The sequence below is a fragment of the Rattus norvegicus genome, chromosome 17, assembly GCF_036323735.1.
Source record: "Rattus norvegicus strain BN/NHsdMcwi chromosome 17, GRCr8, whole genome shotgun sequence".
NCBI lineage: Eukaryota > Metazoa > Chordata > Mammalia > Rodentia > Muridae > Rattus > Rattus norvegicus.
The window spans coordinates 74,810,150-74,821,027 of NC_086035.1; the positions used below are offsets into that span (position 1 = coordinate 74,810,150).

Sequence of the window (10,878 nt, forward strand, 5' to 3'; positions counted from 1 at the left end):
TCTATGAAGGTTTGATAGAATTCTGCACTGAACCCATCTGGACCTGGGCTCTTTTTGGTTAGGAGACTTTTATTGACTGCTTCAATTTCTTTAGGAGTTATGGGATTGTTTAAATGGTTTATCTGTTCCTGATTTAACTTTGGTACCTGGTATCTGTCTAGGAAATTGTGCATTTCCTCCAGATTTTCAAGTTTTGCTGAATATAGGCTTTTGTAATAGGATCTGATGACTTTTTGAATTTCCTCTGTCTCTGTTGTTATGTCTTCCTTTTCATTTCTGATTTTGTTAATTTGGACATACTCTCTGTTTCTTCTGGTTAGTCTGGCTAAGGGTTTATCTATCTTGTTGATTTTCTCAAAGAACCGGCTTTTGGTTCTGTTGATTCTTTGTATAGTCCTTTTTGTCTCTACTTGGTTGATTTCAGCTCTGAGTTTGATTATTTCCTGCCTTCTACTCCTCCTGGGTGTGTTTGCTTCTTTTTGTTCTGGAGCTTTTAGGTGTGCTGTCAAGCTGCTGACATATGCTCTCTCCTGTTTCTTTCTACAGGCACTCAGAGCTATGAGTTTTCCTTTTAGCACAGCTTTCATTGTGTCCCATAAGTTTGGGTATGTTGTAATTAACAAAACTATAAAGAGAGAAAGACAAATATACAAACGAAACAACGAACTAAGCCAAGTTGCGAACTAAAAGTTTGAATGAGAGAAACCTGCCTCCATTGACTCTTTCTGATGCTGCCCACTGCAGGCAAGATAATCCCAAGTCAAATCTTTGAAATTATGACTTGGTGCATACTAACAGGTATTCCCTATCTAGCTAGATAACAGTGTTATAAAGTAATCCACCATTGTAGAATTTTTACGTAAAAATAAGGATTCAAAATGAAATCAGAAAGGAAATACGACTTCTCATGCCAAGCCATGCTTCTCCTCCCTCTTCTTCTCTTTCCCCTCCCATTTCCCTCCCCCTCTCTCTCTTCCTTTTCCATCTCCTTCCTTTTTAAGAAAACTTGTTTATGGCCTTTAGCCTTAGTAGACTATAGGGAAAGGGGAGCGGTTCTCATTTAAAATAGAGAGAGATAAGGACATAAAATAATCAATCTTTCAAGTAGCAATTTGTTTCACAATGTTTACATGTATCGGGAAAAGTTTTCAATTAGCAATAATCATGCCTCGGATAAACCTCATTGGCTACAATACTGCCACTGCGCAAAGCTTACATGTATCAAAATAACAGGCTGCAGTCCACAGAAAAAAATCATTTTTGTCAATTATCACAATAAGAGTTTTTTTAAGAACAGTGGCTCAGGAAGTAAAATACTATGTGCAATATCAACCATGCATTATGTAAAACAAGACAAATTGTTTTCAGTGGTTTTCCTTCTAGTCTCCATAAAAGTGGCAGACATAATTAACAAGGCCCAGGTGTCACTGCACACTAAAGGAGCCAATGCTGACTTCAAAATGACAGAGGCATTGGCTGCTCTGAATAATTTGCATGGAGCTCTTCAGGTAAGAACTCGTTCCGAGAAACTGTTAAATCCACTCTCTCATGCAGTCTGACAGGGCATCTGCTTGGATGTGTCACAATCAATGGTGGTGAAAAAGCAGTGCAGGAAAAGACTTCCTTAAGTCCAAAAATCTTTTATAGTTGCGAGATGTTTAGCTGACCTGATGTATCCTTTATGGATTGATGGTGTACAGAAGATAATTACATTCATCACACATCATTGAAGGATTTGGGGATCGGGTCAATTCACACATTTAACGACTTTCAGAGTTTTAGCCACTATTTGTCAAGAGATGGTGAAAATCCAACACAGTGTGCAGTGAGTGATATGACACATTAGCTATAGTCAAGTTTTATTAAGGTTTTTCATCTCGAGACCAAGAAAAGAATGTATCTGCCCTATCCTAGTCTCACTTTCTGAACACTGAATGGTTTTAGAAGTGATTTTCTGTTCATGTTTGTGATTAACTCCGCCTAGAATTACAAGGCAAACACAACGCTTTCCGTGAAACTACCAACGCAAGAAGATGGGAGAGTTTTCTAAAAGAAATTGTTGGAACAGAAGCTAGATCAAGCTGCTTTATACATTTCTTGTCATGTCAAAAGTTATATAAGGAAATAGATCTGCATTCCCAAATACATTTGCATGGCATACATTTTCCAAAGTGAATTTGCAGTTCTAGCAGCATTTTATAATCTCAATACAAGCAGAAAACAAATCTCCATATTTCACAGTCCATTTAAATGTGCAATACAGAACCTTTCGCCTAGCCTTCATTTGGAAATAGGTTAATGTGCAACGTAATCACATGCTCAAATACCATTATCGAGTTGAATCTGAAATAGCCTTCTAGAAATCCCTTCGCGTTGATGAACGCGCTCAATCGCCATTGGATGCTCAGTGTTCCCTGGCTTTGGAGATAGGTATCATCTTGAAAAGTCGCTTTAAAAGATAAGATATTCAAAATCTCTTTATAGATAAGTATCAGCACACATGAATATTTCCCACATATTTTGATTATGTGAACACTAACTCTGAACGCTAATGAAAACATTCTCTTCCCGGAAGTATTCTTTATATTAGTAGAGTCCAAGTTAGCAAAACTCATAGTTGAATATTATTTAAAACATTGACAGTATTTTGTTTTGATGTAGAAAAATGTAACCCAGGATAGCCTGGAATTCTTTATGTATATAATATCTTTGTAAGCCAGACTGGCCTCAACTATCCTGAGTACTGGGATTAAAGATTTGTGCCACTACTCACAGCTGACAGTAAATTTTGTGTAATTATTTCAATCTTATGTGTCTGTACTCTGCATTTTGCCTCTTGAACCTGAAGATTTTTTTTTCTTCTTATGATTACCAATTTATGTATGGGCACATAGAATAGTCCTGACGATGTCAATATAAATGCTGTCTATAAGGTAGATCACTCTATTATCAGTATTGTGACAATTTTCTAGAAAGAAATTTCTTCTGGTCATATATATAAGGAACCATTGCAAAGTACTCAATAAGCTCCACAAACATAAAGTACACATTTATTAGCCTATTTTATTTTACCCGTTTTCTGGTTAGACTTCCAATGGACTAATTTCATCGGTATAGACAATGCTTCAAATCTTTTCTCTCTCTTTTAAAATTTTTTTATTAATTATTTTATTTATTTACAGTTTAGACTTTATCCCCCTTCCTGGTTTCCACTCTGAAAAATCTCTACCCCACCCCTCCCTCCTGCTTCTATGAGGGTCCTCCCCTCCCCCACTTACCCACTCGCACCTCACTGCCCTAGCATTCCCCTACACTGGGGCATTAAGCCTTCATGGGGTCAAGAGCCTCCACTTTTGACTTAAAGCAGAATGCTTATGTGGACTTTATAAACATCTTGGTTATTGTTCCATTGTGGGAAGAGACACCATGACCACGAGAACTTTTAATAGACTGAATTTAATTGGGGTTGGCTCACAGCATCAGAAGTTTAATCCATTATCATCATGGCAACCGGTGTAGCAATATATAGACAGGCATGATTCTAGAGAAGTAGCTGAGAGTTCTACATCCAAGTCCACGGGCAACAGGAAGAGAGAGAAACACTGGGTTTGACTTGGGATTTTTAAGTCTCAAATCCCACCCCCTGTGACTGGCTTCCACCAACAAGGCCATATGAACTTCAACAAAGCCACTCTAGTTATTCCTTCTCAAGTAGTGCCACTCTCTGGTGGCTAAACATTCAAATGGATGAGAATATGGGAGCCATTCTTATTCACACTATCACAATAAGTGACTTGTCTTATTATTGTAACTAAAGCAACTTAAAGAAGAGTTTTGATTTAGGCTCATTGAGGAGGCAGTCCAGTAGGGTGAACAATGTAAGGTGGTGATAACTTTAGTCAGCTGGCCACAGTATATCCACAGTTAAGAGGAAGAGGAAGAGGAAGAGGAAGAGGAAGAGGAAGAGGAAGAGGAAGAGGAAGAGGACTGTTACTGTTTAACTCATTTTCTCCATTTTATTCAGCCCAGGACCCCAAGCCAATGATGTTATACAAAGTTAAGGGAAATCTTCCTACTTCAGTTAACCTGACCTAGACAATTTCTCACAACCATACTCTGTGACTAACTAAATACAGCTATTTCCTCATGCCCAGCTGCGTCCTCTTAAGTGATTATAGATTCGGCCACGTTTACAATCAATAGAAAGTGTTGTAAATACTGAAGATTATCTGTGGAAGAAGATAGTCCTTTCGCAATGATCTCTGGGATGCTTCTATTTAACATCTTTAGACTGATATCTCATTGCTGCATAATTTCAAATGTGAAACTGAACTCCAGATCCCACAAAAGTCATAGAAATTCCCATCAAGCCATGCCAAGAGATGTGGCAAAAGGGAACTACAAAATCCTGCAAAGCATGGCACTGAAAGCCATCTCTCAGTGAGACTCACTGTGCCTTCTGGATCTGTTTGAACCTGTCTTACTAAATATTTCCACTCAAAGATAAAGTCTTCCTAGATATGTATTCAGTTCTGTGTGAAGTAGATTAGACCCCATTCAGACAATAGAGAATTCAAGATGCATAACTGGTGAAGTCATGATCCCAGCAGCCATGGGCATTCTGAAAGAAATAAAAAGGACAATCTCATGGAATCTGTTGTTTAGTTGTTATGATACCCTCATTGCTTGTATATTTGCACATCATGGTCAGTATAAGAAGATTCTATTTTAAAGCGTATTGCACAATTTCATCTATGTTTCACAGCAAGCAATCACTTCAGAGTCAACCTCTGTCCTTACCACATCGATGTGAACATGTTAACAAAGACAGACTACATTAAAAGGCTCCCATGCCTTTGAATTCTAGTTGCTAACTGCAGCAAACAAGACAGAAGGAGGACACCGAATACATGATATTATCTAGATCTTCATCCAAATATGAGGCAGGTGCTGGGTATTCACCCTCTCACCAGGGCTGTGGAATGTTCAGGAAAGATGTCAGACCTCGTCTGTTAATGTTATTCATCCTCCATCCTTCTTGATTTCTATAATACCTACTAATTTAAAAACACTTTCCTTGCTAAACTTATTCAAATGTCTGGAATCACTCTTTTTCCTCCTAACAGTATGATTTGCAATAATTTTACAAAGAATGACCTCTGGAAGCTAGATCTTTCTATCTAGTCATTCTAGGTATGATTTGCCCTTGTTTGAAAATTCTTGGTATGAATGGAATCTTGTCATGTAGCGATAATACACACACACACACACACACACACACACACACACACACACACACACACACACTGCCCTTCAAAAATTCTACCTTGTTAGTGAAAAAAGCTTAAGGATAGGGCGATCTGTCTAGAAACAAGTGATGCATTTAATCTGTGGTGAGAATAGTGATTTCATCTCAAAATGAAATAATAGAATGTTGAAAATACTGTGTGTTCAGAATGAACTTGGAAAGGAAAGAGTAGTATGATTTTTTATTATACATTGTGTTATCAAAAATACTTGCATGCAAGGTAGCAGAGAAAAAAGTGATTATCATCGATATCATTCAGTTACCAACTATGTGGCATACAAGAGTAACCTGCCTGTAATATATATATATATATATATATATATATATATATATATATATATATATATATGTACAATAATAGCACAAATATTATGGGAAATACCAACCAGTTTTCAAATAGGTTTAAAGTCTACTCCATGAGAGTGAATCCATACCTGAAACATCTATGAGTAAGGATCTGAAACTAGACCTGTATAGATATATAGGAAAAGTTAAAACTAGTATTCTGCTGAAAGAACATAGTAATAAAATGATTCCAACAGTACCATAAAATAACCATAGATCAGTGCTTCAATCAACCCACACTGAGAAAGGTTTGTGGTGAAGTATATGGGAAGTAATACAAAGTTCTACAATTGGACAATGTATAGAGCATTAAACTTCGAAACACTCAGTTCTAAATTAAATGTCTTCATCCAAGTCTTACGTTCAAGGCTCGGGACTCTTCTGGAAGAAGGGGCAGAAGGATTGTAATGGCCAGAGGTGATGGATGACTCCAAAACATTTAGTTTCTTTCAGGCATAGCATGAGTGATGCACATATGGACTTACCCTGCCAGTTGCCAAATGCACAAGACCTGCATGTATTCAAACCAGAGTCATTGTCAATGGATAGCCATTGGCAAAGGGAAAAATAGTTTTCTCCAATGGAGTGTCATTACATATATTGACCTACTCTAGGACAAGCCACATACACGCCCAGAGTAATTGGCGAGTGCGAAATGAACTCAGTGGTATTTTTGTGGATTTTTGCTTCTTTATTAAAGAAGTTTTTAGTTTTATTGTTCTCTCGTCAGTTAATTTAGATTCTGTATTTTTTTATTGTTGTTTCTTGCTTGCTTAGCTTTTTGTTTTTATCTTTTGATTTTGAAAGAGAGAAAGAAAGAACTTAAAGTTGGGTGGATAAGAAGGTGGAGGAGATTCTAGGAGGAGAAAACACAATGATATCTGTCATATGAAATATTTTTAATAAAAAGAAATTGTTTTCTACTCTCTTACTTTTATGATATCAATTAGATAATATCCTATGCTCTATGATGACAGTTTTTAGACACTGGTAGAATTTCTATGCTATTTTTCAGAGACTTTTTACCGATTATATAACCTAATGCTTCTGACTATGTTTTAATAATTTATGTGGAAGTGCTGGACCAACACAAACTGAAGAGGAAAGCATATTGATATGTATGGTACTGCAGAAGTACAGAAAGTTTATGCCTTATACCAAATTTAAGGGCTAAGAATGTGATTCTATGAGACTGAACCAGGCTTCCTATTCTTTGGAGAATGAGGTTAACATTCTCCTATATAGAGAGGTGGATCCAGCTTCCCATTACAACCACCCTTCTTCCTACTTTCTCCTGATTTTCCTCATAGTCTACAGAAGACATTTTTTTTTCCAAAAAATCTCTTCAGTTATTAACTCATTCTTCAGAGACATGTTCTTAGGATTCATTCACTGTGGAAAATTCCCTTACCTATCACATGCAGATCTTATTAATACATGAGCTTGTGGGGGCCACTTCATAACCAAGTAATAATAAATAGGTAATAACTTCTTCCCCTTATGGTAAGATTATGTTAGTTCCCAGAAGGACCAGAAAAGCCAAGGGACTTTGTTCACAAAGTAACTGGAGTTGATTCCCTGTCTTAGTGAAAATTTCAAACACTTCTTGAGAGAGAGAGAGAGAGAGAGAGAGAGAGAGAGAGAGAGATATGTTAAAATATTCTCTCTCTCTCTCTCTCTCTCTCTCTCTCTCTCTCTGTGTGTGTGTGTGTGTGTGTGTGTGTGTGTGTGTGTGTGTGTGTGTATTGAGGTAAGATTCTGTTCTCATGTTTGTTTTTCCAGTTAGCCATTTCTTTATTGTAGATTAGTGTCAGTTTTTATCTTGGCTATTGGATATCACCATTGGCTCTATTGGTTTCTTTCCAGACTTGTAGCACACAGTTTATCTATTTCTGCAATATGTTCATATCTGGTGGTTTTCTTAGTGAAAACTGCCACCTCAATACACTGGTTGCCATTCCTGTCCAAGACATCTCAAGCCTCTTGTCAATTCAGCTCCACATCGTTTGTGCACAGTTGGTGAAATGTTTTGAATACTATCATATCATCGGGGATTCTACAGCATCTCTGTGATTCTGCGATGGATACCCCTGTCACAGTTATTTTTTTGTCAGACTACCTTGCTTTTTTACAGCACTTATTGAAGAATAATTTGAGATATAGACCTTTCCTAGTTTCACTGATACTATATTTTTTGATATCTTAAGGTTTTTAAAGGATGTCATTTATGGCTAAATTCCTAAGTCGACTACATCATTTAAAGAAATGATATAGTCTTATTGTTGCAAGTCAGTCTTCAATTAGCTGTGTATGGGATGATAATGGTTCTGTTGCTTACTTGGTGAACAGAACAGAGCATAAGGAAAAGTAAAGCAAGTAAAATATTTTAATATAAAGTTGCTTATTTGGTCAAAGCAGTAGCATTTATGCCTTTTTTGGTCACAGTTCATCTCTTCTAACATTTTAAAAATGAAATTTCTTTCATACTTCTCACAGCTTGCTACAAACAGGGAGGAAAGAACATGAAGATAAGGCTGCATGATCACCCAACAGGGTAGATGGAAGGACATTCTGTTTCATGAAAAATGTTCTTTATGACTTTTCAGAGGAAGCTTTCCATCACTTCAGAATGCCAATGTACAAAGAAACTGCTGCCTAATTGAGAGGTGTATTTTATTTCTTCCTTTCATTTACGTATTTCTTATTTTAATGTGGCTGTAGGCCACTCATATTTTTGTGTGCACAGTTGTGTGTTGAATATACGAAAACACATTAGGTTTCCCTAGATAGGTCTCCACTTCATTTCTTTCTTTCTTATTTATTTATTTATTTTAACATTTGTTTAATTTTATTTTATGCATCTTGCATGCATGTGTACCTTAGTACCATAGCTTAGTCCTCATGAAGTAAAAAAAAATCAGATATTACAAAACTAGAATTAAGAACAATTTTCACATAGATGCTGGGAACCAAATCTTGGTACTGTGTAAGAGCTGTAGCTGCATTTAAACACATTAGAAAACTCTCCAATGGTATTTCTTAAAGTGAGTCTAAAATATGTTGTTAGTGTTTCTAGATAAAAACTACGATTTACAAGTTTTAGAAAAACATTTTGGGAAGAAAGATCCTTAGTGTATATGCCTATTTTTTTCATGCCTTAGCATTGGTCTTCCTTCAAAATTTAATTTAACCCAGCATTCCAGGGGGACACAAAGTAGAGGAGAGCCTTGTTGTAGACACTAAATATGTGGATTCCGATGAAGTAAAACCCTAGGTTCTGGTAATGGAGATGATACTGGTCAAATTTAGACCCCCGAAGACTAAAGAGCAGGAAGTATTGGGCATGGGGTGTCACGTAGTCATAGGGCAGAAGAACGTGCTTTCAAACAACACTCACCAGAGTATTCCTTTACTGTCCTTATTGGTTAAGTTGTGTGTTATGACAATAGCTGACACAGGGGAGAGTTAAGCCACTAGCAGTAAATCATTTATACAGAACCCAGTAAATGATACAGTATATCTTAAATGGGATTTCAAATTTTGAGTACCATGAGAGATTCTTAGTGATAAAAACAGAAACCAAAAGAAAACCAACCAAAGCAACCTAAACAAACAACAAAAAATGTTCCCCCTAAGACTATTATATTGATTTATCATTCTTATATTTTTGGTTGTGAGCTTAGCCTTTAGTGGCTGGGCCATTTCTCCAGCCCGATCTAGTATTCTTGGACAAAGTAGAACTAAGCTATGGTACAACTATTGAGCAATGAAAACATATAAGACAAATTTAAGTAGAGGAAATAAAAGGCTATGTTCCAATTTTTATATTTAACCTTTCAACAGCTATTATTTTAGGAATTTGTTTTTGCTGATGTCAAATGTTACATCAGAAATCCAGGGGATTTTTTTTGATGGTAGAAATATATCAAAGTAGAAAAATATATCTAAAACCTATGAAAGCTTCCTTTCACTCCCCCCATAAAAAGTGATAGAACGGTGTTAGATTGGTGATAAAGTTCACTGGCAACATTTGATAGTTTCCTTTTTTCAGGAAGGCATGTAAGATATTAAAAGCCTAAAGGAAACAGTCATTATCAGCCAAGTATATTAAACTAATATTCCTAGGAGTTAAGGGACACCAAGGTCAGTTCCTAAACAAGAGGTTTAGATAGGAGAAGTGTGAAGTTTCTCTGTGTTGACAATGAGATCAGGACACGTATATCAATAGCATTTCTTGTGGGTGTTGTTTGTATTAAATTGTTTCCATTTTCTCTGTTTCTCTTTGTTCTCTGCCCCCTCCCTCGGCCCCTCCCTCTCTTTGTCTTCCTTTCTCTGTCTCTTCCTGTCTCTCTTCCACCCTCCACATCTCTATTTATTTGTTTTTGGGCTGACAGTGTGAGGGGATACAATTTGCTGGGGAAGCTATCCTGATGGGAGTTTGCAATGGTTGGTTGCTTTGTGTTTCCTTGGAGAACGTGAGGGAAGATGATTTCTTATGCACTCTCAGTTTCCTCCTCTTTAACATTTATTCAGTATTGGACTCTAGTGCATAAGAAGGTACCACTCCCATTAGTGGCATGTTTTACCTGTTCTCTTAAAGTTCTATGCAAACATTCTTCTTACAGGTATACCACGTATGTCTCATTAATGCTGTAGGTATATTAATTAAATTAACATGACAATCAAAACTGGGCATTGAGCACACAAGGCACATACACACAAATACAGACATACCTACAAATTCATACATAGACACACATATGACACATACACAAACACATATGCTCATATACAGATACACACATTCACATAAATACACAGAGAGACATACATACAAACACACATATCACACAGACACACATAAGCACACACACTCCACATCACTGTTTTATTATAACCCCAGAGAAGCTGCAAATGTGGTAAGCATACATCAAGAATTTAATACATAAGCCAAAATGTGCTTTTCATAAAAAAATCAGACCTATTAGCTGAATCATTCTGAGAAATACATATTCTTTTGTCATTTCTTCATTATTTATTAAATCTTTTGTCTTTGCCAGAAGCAAAAGCATGCCGTGCCAGAATCCTGAACACTCTGATTGCAGTGTTATCCCTCAGGGACATTTGTGTACTAAAGAAACAACAGAGCATTAGCAAAGATAAAGTCATTTTATTGTCTGTGCTGGAGCACAGCACTCCTTCCAATATCAAAAGGGAAGGAGATT

General features: G+C 36.6%; 1 pseudogene; it reads right to left on the bottom strand.

The window, feature by feature from the left end:
- Positions 1–1,085: 1,085 nt before the first annotated feature.
- Positions 1,086–1,213, bottom strand: LOC120098030 (U4 spliceosomal RNA; annotated as a pseudogene).
- Positions 1,214–10,878: the final 9,665 nt, after the last annotated feature.